Below are 12,510 nucleotides of genomic sequence, written 5' to 3'. Positions count from 1 at the left end.
TAATTGCAGCTTATAGTAAATTGGTGGAAGATGATCTCTACCGCCTTTTTCATATAGACCAGACCGCTTGTGGTTCCAAAGTAGGGAAATGGAACTTAATATATAGACAAAGAGAAGCTTTGGAAAGACTACGATCTAATATTGATATTACTATTAAGTCGGCTGACAAGGGTGGTGGAGTGGTAGTGTTGGACACTGATGCATATAATCTAGGTATGTTACAGATGTTAGGTGATCCACATTTCTATGCTCCGATTAGTTCTGAGCAAGTTGCTCTTGTTATTGATAGGATTCATAATATGTTAGTTGATTTGTTGAAGAGTGATATTATTGATTTTAATTTGTTTCAGTTTTTGGAAGTTACACGTCCCTTGACTCCCGTTATACATGGGCTTCCTAAGATTCACAAAGATAGAGTTAATCCACCATTAAGGCCTATAGTTGCAGGGAGGGGTTGGTCCACTGAACCGTTTTCTATTTATGTTGAGAGCAAGTTGAGACCGATAGTTGATGCTAATTTGTTTGTTCTGAGAGATACTAAACAGTTTCTACTGGACCTATATAGTTACATTGGATCTACAGTAATGGATATAGACTATACTTTTGTTACCATGGACGTTCAGTCGTTATTTACGGTTATTCCCAATGCAACAGGCATAGAGATGGTGGACAGTTATTTAAAGAGAGTATCTGCTTTGAGTGATAGTGAGGTAGATTTAGTTCTGACTTTGTTGGAAGTGATCTTGGAATCTAATGTGTTTTGTTTTCAAGACAAATTATTTCTTCAGAAGGATGGCGTAGCTATGGGCACTTCATGTGCCAATAGCTATGCCAAATTGGTTATGGCTGAATGGGAGTTTAGACATTTGTTCCAATTGAGTCTCTATGGTAGGTTTGTTCCATTTTACAGGCATTTTGTGGACGACCTATTCTTTTTATGGGTAGGTACCAGTGAGGAATTGGTCACTTTCACTAGTGAGCTGAATAATACCACCGATTTCTTGAGATTTAGTGTTGACAGTTCTAAGAATAGGTTGCCATTCCTTGATATTTATGTAGAGAGGTTAAGTAATGGATCAGTGAACACTGGGCTATATAGGAAGCCCTGTTATAGGAATGCCATGCTACATCGACACAGCATGCACCCAGGACACATATATAGGAACATAGTCAGGGGCCAGGCCATGCGCATATCTAGATATAGTCCATTGGAGTCTGACTTTAGAGATGGGATCAGTGATCTCAGACAGAGGTTGAGAATGTGTGGCTATAATGACCATGATTTGAGTGACCCAATTGTTGATATTGAAGAATTGAGGTCAACGACAGCAGCCCCATATTTTTCTAATAACAGGGCTAGTAGTTTTAATGAGAGGGAGATAGTGGACACCAATATTCGTGAGGTCACTTATCCCATCCTTTACACTCGTGATGTAGGGATTATTAAAGATGCGATCAATACACACTGGCATATTTTGTCTGTAGATCCTGAGATTAAACGTCTAGTGGGTGTGAAACCCAAATTTATATATAAGAGCAAGATGAACCTTAAAAGATTGTTATGTTACCCTAGGGCTCATTCCATATGCCTTGATTCTATACACATTACGTCTTCCTGTCAACATTGTAATTTTTGTTCATATATTGATTCTAGTTCCATATTTGTACATCCATGTGGTCTAGGTAGTTTTAGATCATTAGCCAGTGGTAATTGTATGACTACTGATGTTGTTTATGTGGCTTCCTGTATAATATGTCCAGCGTTTTACGTTGGGAAAACCAACAGATGTTTGAGGGACAGGATGCATGAGCACATTTACCACATTAGAAAAGGGACAGTTCACAATGCACTAGCAAAACATGTTAAAGAGAGTAGTGACATACACTCTTTTAAATTTAGAATAGTTGATAAGGTAGATAAAGACATTAGGGGTGGGGATATTAATAACAAAACTGAGATGAAGGAAGTGAATTGGATTATGAAACTTAGGGCAGATAGACCACCGGGACTCAATGGGAAGGTTCCCATCAAACCTTTTTTGAAAATGAGAAAACTGAAGATTTGAGTTACGTTTATATTATTTTATAATTTATAACTAATGTGATAGAGTAACATGACATACACAGGTTGTTTATGACATATTAAATGTTTTATCAAGTTTTTATAAATGATTTTTATAAATGAAATTTATTAATTTAGATTGTCGTTATATATGTATTAGAATGGATGTGACTATTGTTGAACTGAAATTATGGAATATTTCTTTAAATTCAGTTTATATTTCCCACCATATTAAGTATTTAAACTGTGTAGGTATTGATTGTATTAGGTCTGATGAAGCTATTGGCGAAAGCGCTCACCGTTGTGCACTGAATTAAACCTTTTACCATTTTTGGATCTGTTGGATTTATTCATTGACTGCATTTTGGGAGCACGTATATTTAACCTTCCAGTGATTTGAGTTCTTACTCTAACGTTTTGTGACTGTGAACACATATGCTCTTCATTGCTTTGCTTCTGTGGTGTGTTTTGTTTTTATTTCATACTTTAAAAATGTTTGAAAACCTTTGTGAAAGGGACATTAGGAACCAAATTAGTGTTAAAAATTATTATTCTTATTACAATTTGAGTAACAATGAGAAAAGGGCATTGAATGAGTTGATGTGTAGAAAAGATTTAAGGTTTATGAAAGCCGGTAAGGGGAGGGTGGAATTGTTGTTATGAATGTGGGAGACTACAATAAAGCCATCGAGTTGATGTTGGCAAACCAGGTAGAGTTTAAAACGGTGTCCAAGTTTGACATCTTAAAAGTGTTGTGGACACATTTACGCTACTTTATATTGTTTGTTAATGGATCGTCAAATATCAAGGGAAGGTTTTGATTTTTTGTTTGCCGAGAACCCCAGAATTGGAGTGCTTTTTGGAATACCTAAGCTTCATAAGTGTACAACTAACCCCCCATTTAGGCCTATAATTTTGGCTTCTGGGAGTTGTAAGACTGCATTTCATTGTATTTGGATCATATTTTGAAACCGTATGTGAAACAGTTACCATCATACATAGCTGATTCCTGAGATTTTTTGGACCAGTTAAGAATATTTACTACTGGTCTGGAGAATTCATTATAGCACTGTGCTATGATTACAGTGGATATAGACTCATTGTTTACTTGTATCCCACAAGATGTGGGTGTGGATTACATTACGTGTTTTTAGGTAAATATACACACTTGAGTAATCATAGTGTCATCACATATACATCTTTATTAGATTTATTGTTATAACATAGTTACTTTATGTTCAATGATCATTTTTATAGGCAGTTATTAGGGATGTCTATGAGTGCAACAATGGGATGCACCTATGCAAATTTGGTGCTTGGATGGTGGGATTTGGAAATTCTTCCACATGTTGAATTTTATGACAAAGTCGTCTTTTACAGAAGATTTGTGGATGACCCATTCTTCATTGTCAGGAAGGATGGTTTTAATGTGGATAGCTTCATCAAAGCACTCGGTATTAGCATATTAGCACCCACTTCTTGAAATTTACACTTGGGGGTTCAGGTTTGTTAGTTCCTTTCTTTGATATGGTGCTTAAGTGAGATGTTTTTTTCCAATGGTGTGGTTAGTGCTATTCATAGAAAAAGTATGTTTTGCAATAGTTACGAACATTTTAAAAGTAGCCATCCTACTTTTATAAAAAGGAATATCCCCCATGGTCAGTTCATATGGGCTTCCCGGATGACGGTTGAAGATACTTCTTTTTTGGATGAAATAGAATTTATAAAGTGATTATTTCTGGAAAGGGGATATCCTGGGGATATGTTGGATAGTGCAGCTAGTGAGATTGTGTCTAGGAGGGACACTGATTTTCCTCCAATTTTGAAAAAAGATTTTTCTAAGAGGATGATTACTAACAACAGCATCACAAGCAAAACTAGGTTTTGTCTGGACATGAGTGTCAACAAGTATCAGATCCATAAGATCATTCAAGACAATTGGAAGGTCATCCTGGGTAATGGTGACATGGTCAAGGCAGTCGGTGATGTACCATTCTTTGTATATAAGAAAAATCTGAATATTAAAGACATGTTGGAGATTAGAACCCATGTTTTTTGTCACTTGGATATTGGTAGTGTTGGAATGTTCAAGTGCATGGGTTGTAAGGCATGTAGATATATACAAGTGGGTCATATTCTTTTATATATACAAGTAGCCCATATTTTCTTGCAGCACCTTGATTATAACATCACTGTCCCAGCCAGGATAAACTGTAATATTGAAGGTATTGTTTGTGTGGCTATGTGTGGTGGTTGTCCAGCTTTCTATGTGGGCATGTCCACTAGATGCTTGCGTAAATGTATTTTGGAGCACTTATATGCCATTAGGACAAAACAATTCTAACAATTCATTATATAAGCATTCTGTAGTGTGTACAAATTGGAAGAAATTCACATTTTCAGCTCTTGAATTAGTCAATAAAGGCATCAGGGGTGGTGACTTTAAGTGTATAGTAGAGCAAAAGGAGTCAGAATGGCAACTCAGACTTGCCTCTTATAAATATACTGGTTTGAACGACACTGTTTACATAAAGTGCTTTTTAAAAAAATAGAAAAAAAATATTAAATAATATGAATGTTTTATAATCATTTGTATACTTGTATTAACAAGTTTATCTTAACCTAAAGGGTGGGATGTTTTGCTTTAAGGGTAAATTGCTAGATAGATTTGATTGTTTTTTGTTTTGAACAACTTATGTATTTAAACAGTGAGTTAATGGTTGTTTTTCATTTTTCTGATGAAGTCATTCTGACAAATAGCAATTAAAAGTGTTTTTATGCTAAAAGACCTGGTCTTCTTTTGGTTCCATTGGTGTTTTTTCATTGTCAGTTTACTGAGGATGTACTTCCATCCTCACACTATGGATTTATCCCTTAACCAGTTTGCTATCCACTTAACTACTTAGGGGTCAATCTGGAGCTCATTTAGCTTGTTTATTATGCTATTATGTGGTTTGGTGTCAAAAGCCATAGCTTGGTCAAGGGATACTGTATAGACATTATTTCCACTGTCCATGGCTTGTGTTACTGTCTCAAAGAAGTTGACCAGATTCATTAGACGGGCTCTACCTTTAACAGAGCTGAACTGCTGAGAGTCAGGCCTTATAAGATATTTGATATCAATAGTTCATTAAGTCAGTTATGATATGTGCCATGGCTTTGCAGATGAGACTAGTGAGGGTAATGGTTCTGCAGTTTTCAGGGTCAATGGCAGGTCCACCTTTGTGAAGTGGTATCACAAGCATTGGATGCCATACGTCCAGGAATAAAACAGTATTTTGGCTCATGATGAATATCAGTAGCAGTGCACGTTTTGTATTATGTATTAGCCACCAGGTGTATTATCGGCCCCATTGATGATGTATTTTTCATTTTGGAGAGTACTGTTATCAAATGTTCTTTAGTTATGATGCAGGTATGAGATGCTGTGTGATGTGTGGGCTTTGTACAGATTTTTTGAGTGTGAAATTTGCACTTGTTTGTTGGCTAGTATGTTGGCTTTGTCTACTGGATTGAACAAGTTTGTCCCATTTTTGATAACTTCTGAGAAATGCTGGGTGCAATTCTTTGGTTTCCTAATGTAGCTAAAGGAGGATAAGCAATTGTCTTTAGCTTCTGATGGTAGTTATTTGTGTTTTTTCTGATGCTGTTTTTAGTTCTTTCAATATGTGTTTAATGTTAAGTAGGGCTTTATGTTTTATTATATAGTTTAAGAAGTGTTAGTTATTTTACCTTATTTCATATTTACACATATGTGGACCACTAGGCTGCCTTAACTTTAAAATTCCTATTTTGAATTTATCCAGGTGCAAATAGTTTTTTTTTTTCATAACTAATTGTGTCAGTATCCTGGATAATACAGTTAAACTTGAATTTAATGGCTTCATCATGGGAATGTAGAACATTTGTACATTTGCAGTCTATGAAGTTTATGATATTTGCATCTGTTTGGAGATTTTGAAGGAAAAGGTTACAAGTTTGTGATCAGATTTAACTAGTGAAGGCAGTACCAGGGAAAATTGATATCAATGTAATTTTGGTTAGGACTAGGTCAGAAATATTTTGTCCTCTAGTGGATTCCTTGACAATTTGGTTCAGGAAGCTTTTGTTAATGAAATCAAGGAATTTTGGATGTAACCTACAGTTGAGGTATATACACACACACACACACACACACACACACACACACACACACATATATATATATATATATATATATATATATATATATATATATATATATATCATCAAGTAGTTGAAGTCTCCCAAGATAATGACATTCCTTTATCCAGTGTAGTTAGTAACCTAACATTGTGTTCTGGAAACATAGCAGGGTTCTATAACATGCTATAATCTGTTAGCTGGTCCTTTTGAGCGTGACTTGGTTCACAATTGGTTCAGTGTTTGGGTCACTAGGGATCTATCTAGAAGTGATGAAGTGATGTTGTATTCAACAAATATGGATACTTCAAAGCAGTTGCCATTGGGCAAAAATGTGTGATGAGTGTAAAACTCTGGTACAGAGAGAGTGCTTTCTGTACTTTTAAACCAAGTCTTTGTAACAATACATGCATGTATCTGTTCCAAATGCAACAGGGCTTCAAGATCAGGCAAATTGTTATTTAGACTCCTGACATTAAGCAGATGCAACTTGATAGAGTTTGATATTTGATATGTTTCTTGTGTTAGGTTTCAAGATCTGTTAGCTGGACTCTGCCTAAAAAGGTCATATATGGGCAATAAAGGCTTTAGCCAGTATGTGGAAGCCCTGGAATTAGAGGTGTAAATCATTTCTTGCAAAGCAAAAGTGTCTGTCTAGTATATCATCCTATCATGACACATACAATATTCCCCTAGAATGACACCAACTATATAGACAATTGTTGAAGCCAATCATCCTTTCCCTGTTCTTTGGCATAATTTGAGGAGAAGGAAGGATTTTATGCACTGAGAGCTATGTCATGTGTCTCTGCATTTCCTTAACAGCTTTTCATGTCAGGTCATTTGATTTCAACTGAGCCCTAGAGTCTTTTAATCTTGGAGGGTCAGGCAGGACTTTGTTTAACAATATCAATATATGAGAGCTTACAGTGTTTTTGTCCAGAATGCACTGATCATGTGTTGCTCACAAACTGTGTTTGTTTGTGAGAGGGAGGCCTCCAATCTGGTTAAGTACTCACATCTCTCATATGTAAATAGTGACAAGCAATAATTGTCTGTAAGTTTCCCATTCTTCTTAGTTCTTTTAAGCTGTTCTAATCAGTAACAAACATCTAGCTTTACTTCCTTCAGTTTATATGTACATTTAGTATGTATAGTTAATAACACTGCAGTATAAGCTGCTAACATGTAAATGTTAGCAAATAATATGTTATAACATTACTATACAGTATGTATATTATATTTTATAACATTACTGTAGCCTTTGTCTCATCTATTCTTCACTTCTAAGAAAAGAACAGAGGTACTATTTTGAGTAAATTTCTCAAATATAATACTTGAGAAAAGAAACAAATAGAAAGTTCTGTTTCTTCTTTTACAGACATCAGTGATGAACTTTGACCTAGATTTTCTTCAACACAGCTCAAGGTTGGAAAATTGTAGCATTCTGAAGAGATGGAACATTCTTTTGTTCTCAAACTTTCTCAGTGTATCTGTCGTTTTATAAATGACCTGTGAAAGGAATGTGCTACACAGGAATAAGGAAAACAAAATCACCAGCACTTTAACACTTCCAATTAGCATATTACTTAGATCTGACATCCAGTTAACCCAGCAATACACATACTATGTGATATTAAATAAATAATGTAACATTCTTAACTTATATAGCTTTAAAGTTACAAATTCTATTGTTTATAATAAAATGGCATTTTCTTGTAGGAAGTATTTGTTTAACATTTAGAGCACACACGTGCAGGGTTAGTTAAATGAAATATATTGAGTCTTTCATTTGAAATATAATAAAACAATAAAAATAACCCTTTATATTCCTTATCATGAAAAAAATGCTTTAGCTTAAAATATAAATGCACACTTACATATATTTTGAGGCTTAGGGTCCAATACCAACCTTCTACTTAAAGGGTAAAGCTATTGTTTCAGAAAATAATAGTCCAGCAATTAGTGAATAAGAGTAATTTGTTTTTAGACTTTTTAGTTTTAGAACCCATTTTTTAAGAATTCAGCTCAGTCTGTCTCTTCAGGTATACTGCTCTACTCCATTTCTTCAATATTAAGGATTTTATTGCTGTTAACAAAAGTGGATGCTTCCTCCAGCATGTTAAATATTTTTGTTTCTTCAAAAGAAATAATTTGATTTGTGCAGGAAACACCAAAGTGGCTTTAATGTTGTTCTTTTTAAGTTCCTTGATCAATGGTAAACAGGATTTTCTTTTACTCATTACTTTATTGGAATAGTCATTGTCAAATCTGACTACATGGTCATCTATTTTAATAGATGGGCTGGACCATGTTACTTTTAATATTTGATCTTTTTATAAGCTAGACATGAACTTAACTATAATTCAGCATGCTGGTGAGTTTTCTTTCGTATCTGCTCTTTCAATTCCAAAATGTAAAGTTTCAGGTAGATGTAATGTTTTATAGAGCCAAGTAGTTAAGAAGTTTATTATATTGTCTGCTTCATACATTTCAGGCATACCATAAATTCTAGTGTTATTTTGTCTGTCTATTTTCTAAATCATCGGGTTTTTCTATAAGCCAGTTATTTTGTTTCAAAAGAAATTCAATCTGAGACTTGCCTTAAGTTATTTTGCTTTCATGACCATTCAATGTCTCTTCCATACTGTTGGTTTGTGCCCCTTGTTATTTCATAATAGCTTCAAAATGTTCTATCCTCATCCTGGTCTCTTCTTTGAAGCATTCTAGTTTTGTATCCGGTTTATATATTTAAGTAATATATCCTGTAAACTAGATAACACTGACTGAATTTTTTAACACAAGAATCCTGAGTACCATTTCTTTTTTTTTTCCAGAATGCTTTTATTCATTTTATAGCACAATAACATAATAGTATAGTAACAAGAAAAAAAAATAAACTATATACAATGTCCATAACAATTAAAAAGCAATATACATAGGAGAACACTTAATATTTCTCTAACAGATTAGACAATTTTGTCCAAGCAATTAAATGATGACTTATGTTGATAGTCCTTGTTTGTATAGTAGCAATCTCATTCTTACAAATATGTTTCAAAAGATGAATAAACTCAACTTTAAAGACAGGAGTAGATTAGGATTTTCAATTTTTAGTAACAATTTTCCTTGCTATAGAAAGGATGGACCATAGTAAAAATGTTTGTTTTTTTAGGAATGACTACAGGAACAGCAGAATTGAAAGGGTAAGGGACTCAGAAATTATACAGTTGCCATTCCACAGAGTTTTACAAAGATATTTAAAGTCTAACCAAAATGGGGAAATTATTTTGCAGTTAACAACCGTATGTATCCAATCAGCATCAGAGTGTCCACATCTCCAGCATTTCATTTTACCTTTCTTGTACATTATTTCTAGTCTATGTGGAGTGAAAAAAATCTATGTAAAAATGTCCATGTGTATACACACCAGAACAAGGAAGGTGTGGATTCCTTCACTGACTGTAAACAAAGTTTTTTTTTATCTTTTTCTGAGAATACTTGTTTATTAACTTCACTTGAATACCTAAATAGCATTTCTTGAGTGACTCATGTTGAAGTCTCTTCTCTCTTAACCAAACAGTTGAAATTCTCACAGAAAAAACATTGCTTTTGAAAAACTTGAAGCTATAGAACTCTTCTCTGACTATTAATGAATAAAATTAGGTAGGAAATATCTTCAAACTTTAATTTTTTTGATTACATTTTCTATCAGAGAGAAGTTTTCAGTCACAGAGCTTTCACAAGTTACTGCTCTCAGTTAGACATCTTGGCCATGACCCATCTTTGCAAACTTAAAGTCCTTAAATTAAGATATTGCACATACTGTCCTTATGGCTGTTTATTCCAGCAGAGATAATGAAAGAACCAATAGAAAATTAGCTAGGAATTCAGGCAAGACTGCTTACTTCCATAAATCATTAGCAATTTAATTCCCTGCCACAGAACTACAACTACTGCTTCTATGCACCTGTTTCAAATGTGAGGAAATACTGTGGCGTATGTGAAGAAGGGAAGTAGAAAAGGAGTTTTACTGCATAGCAAAGACCAGTTGATTCAAACTTAGAATCTTAAACTTGAAAGGTTACTAGTGTTTGAGAAAAGCCAGAGGGTGAGTGTTGCAGTGAGTTGTCGTATTGTCCTCACATCTTCCTTATTGTTTTTGTTGGTATGATCTTAAAGCTGGTATATCTATAGTATATAGGTTTGCAAATTTGGATGTGTTATCATTCTGTCTAGTGATTACCAAACGTTTTAGATGCTTTGAGGTCGTATTCATGTTTTGATTAAACAGATATGATTACTTGTAGTTGACCCACCAGAAAACCAGGGGAGGGATACCAAAGGGAGTGGGAAAAGTAAGTAGTAAGATTTCTGAACAAAAAAAGGAAGGATAGACATTCAAAGAGGGAGGAGAAACTGTGCAACAGGTACACTGTAAGGTACTGCATTAGCAAGATTAATAATCTTTAATAAGATCCCTACACTTTGCACTTTCTAATATAAAAATTCACAGCATCTTAGTATTATTTCGTTTTTATCAACAAGATTAATCCCACTAAGTTTATTTATTTATTTTTTTGTGGAGAAGTAAGACAGTATTCAGACTGATCAGAGTTATTTGGCCTGTAAACTAAGGAAAGTCCCCTAGTGCTTTCTTGGGAGGCACTGGCCATGTTCTGGGTGGTAGGAAGGAAGATTTGGCATGGGTTGACTCCTGTGAGGTGCAAAAATGAGATGTTGTTACATGTTTAACAAGAGATTGTGGATGGAGTTGAAATTGAACTGTGCATTGACCTACAATGTCTGGAATTAAATGTTATTTCATTTGCAGGGCTCTTCAAATGCATTGTTGGTAGAGATGATAATGAATGAACTGAAAAATACAGGTGAGAAACATTTAGAGTTAAGAGTTCAATTGTTTTCAAAGTTATTTCCTCAAGTGTTGGGAATTAATATCATTAGATACTAGCTGGACCAGGGGCGGCCATGGTGGTGCAGCAGTTAGCTTTGGCACTTCACAGCAAGAGGTTCTCTGGTTCGATCCTCAGCTGGGGTGCCTTCTGTGTGGAGTCTGCATGTCCTCCCTGTTGTTCCCATGGGTTTCCCATGGGTGCTATGGTTTCCTCCCACATCCCAAAGACATGCTGTAGGTGGATTGGATACTCTAAATTGGCCCTATGCGTGAGTGTGTGCATGTGTGTGCCTTCCGTGAAGCTTGGGTGCCGGGCTGACAACTGGACACTCCACTGCCAATCATGAGCAGACAGGTGATCTGCTGTGGTGACCCCTAACCAGGAAAAGCTGAAAGAAGAAGAAGACACTAGCCAGACCAGGAAAGGAGGAGTACACAGCTTGGCTGATAGCTGAAGAAGACTCAAACAATAATAGGGAAAATAATTTTCATAGATCTCCATGCCTGTAAGAACACATCAGCAAGCACCTATTGCCACTTATTTTTGTAAGACCACCTTAATTTGTCTTTTTTTAGTGTGTTTATATATATATATATATATATATATATATATATATATATATATATATATACATTCCTCACACCTAAGTATATCGCATAGGTTTATATTTCACAGAAATGATGCTTTGTCTAGCTGCAAATTTCCATTTGTAAGCTCAGACTAAAACTAATGTCATGACAGTCAAATCATGTTTTGCTGTAGTCCAAGTCCTTTGCAAAATTCTACTAAGAGGGTCCATGTCTGTGCTGAAGCACCTTTTGTCCTCAAGTGTTTGTGGAATGGGGTTTATGTATTCATATGGATGGGGAGCCTATTCCAGAGTGTGGGGATCCTTTGAGACACATATATGTCTCATCAACATTTTCTATTTATGTTGCAAGCAAAGCTTAAATCCTTGGATGTGCAAAAGCTTCATCAGGGTTGGATCTGAGGATGCCTTATATGTCAGGCATAGATCACTTCTCAGTAAACTGTAGAAGACAAAGTATACAGATAGGGCTTTAATGTGATCTGTAGAGGATAGCATGTTAGTATTTTGGATTATTTTGGTGAGGAACCTCTGTGGGTGTTCCAACTGTTGCATATCCCTGGTCATGTACATGCAGAAGGGGACATTATACTCTATGAACAGCCTGGTAATTGCCAAGACAAGTGGTACTATAACTGACTTGGACCTGGATATCATACCCTTAATTATAAGTTGTATGATATAGAAACATATTCTTAATACCTTGGCTAAATGTTGGTAAAAGAGCAGATTATCATCTGCATTTTACCTGATTTTGGCCTAGCACTCAAGTGTGGGGTCAT

This window comes from Protopterus annectens, chromosome 10.part0, assembly GCF_019279795.1.
Source record: "Protopterus annectens isolate FY-2018-M chromosome 10.part0, PAN1.0, whole genome shotgun sequence".
Classification (NCBI taxonomy): Eukaryota; Metazoa; Chordata; order Ceratodontiformes; family Protopteridae; genus Protopterus; species Protopterus annectens.
The sequence above is the reverse complement of the archived record's forward strand: the minus strand, read 5'-3'. Positions refer to the sequence as shown.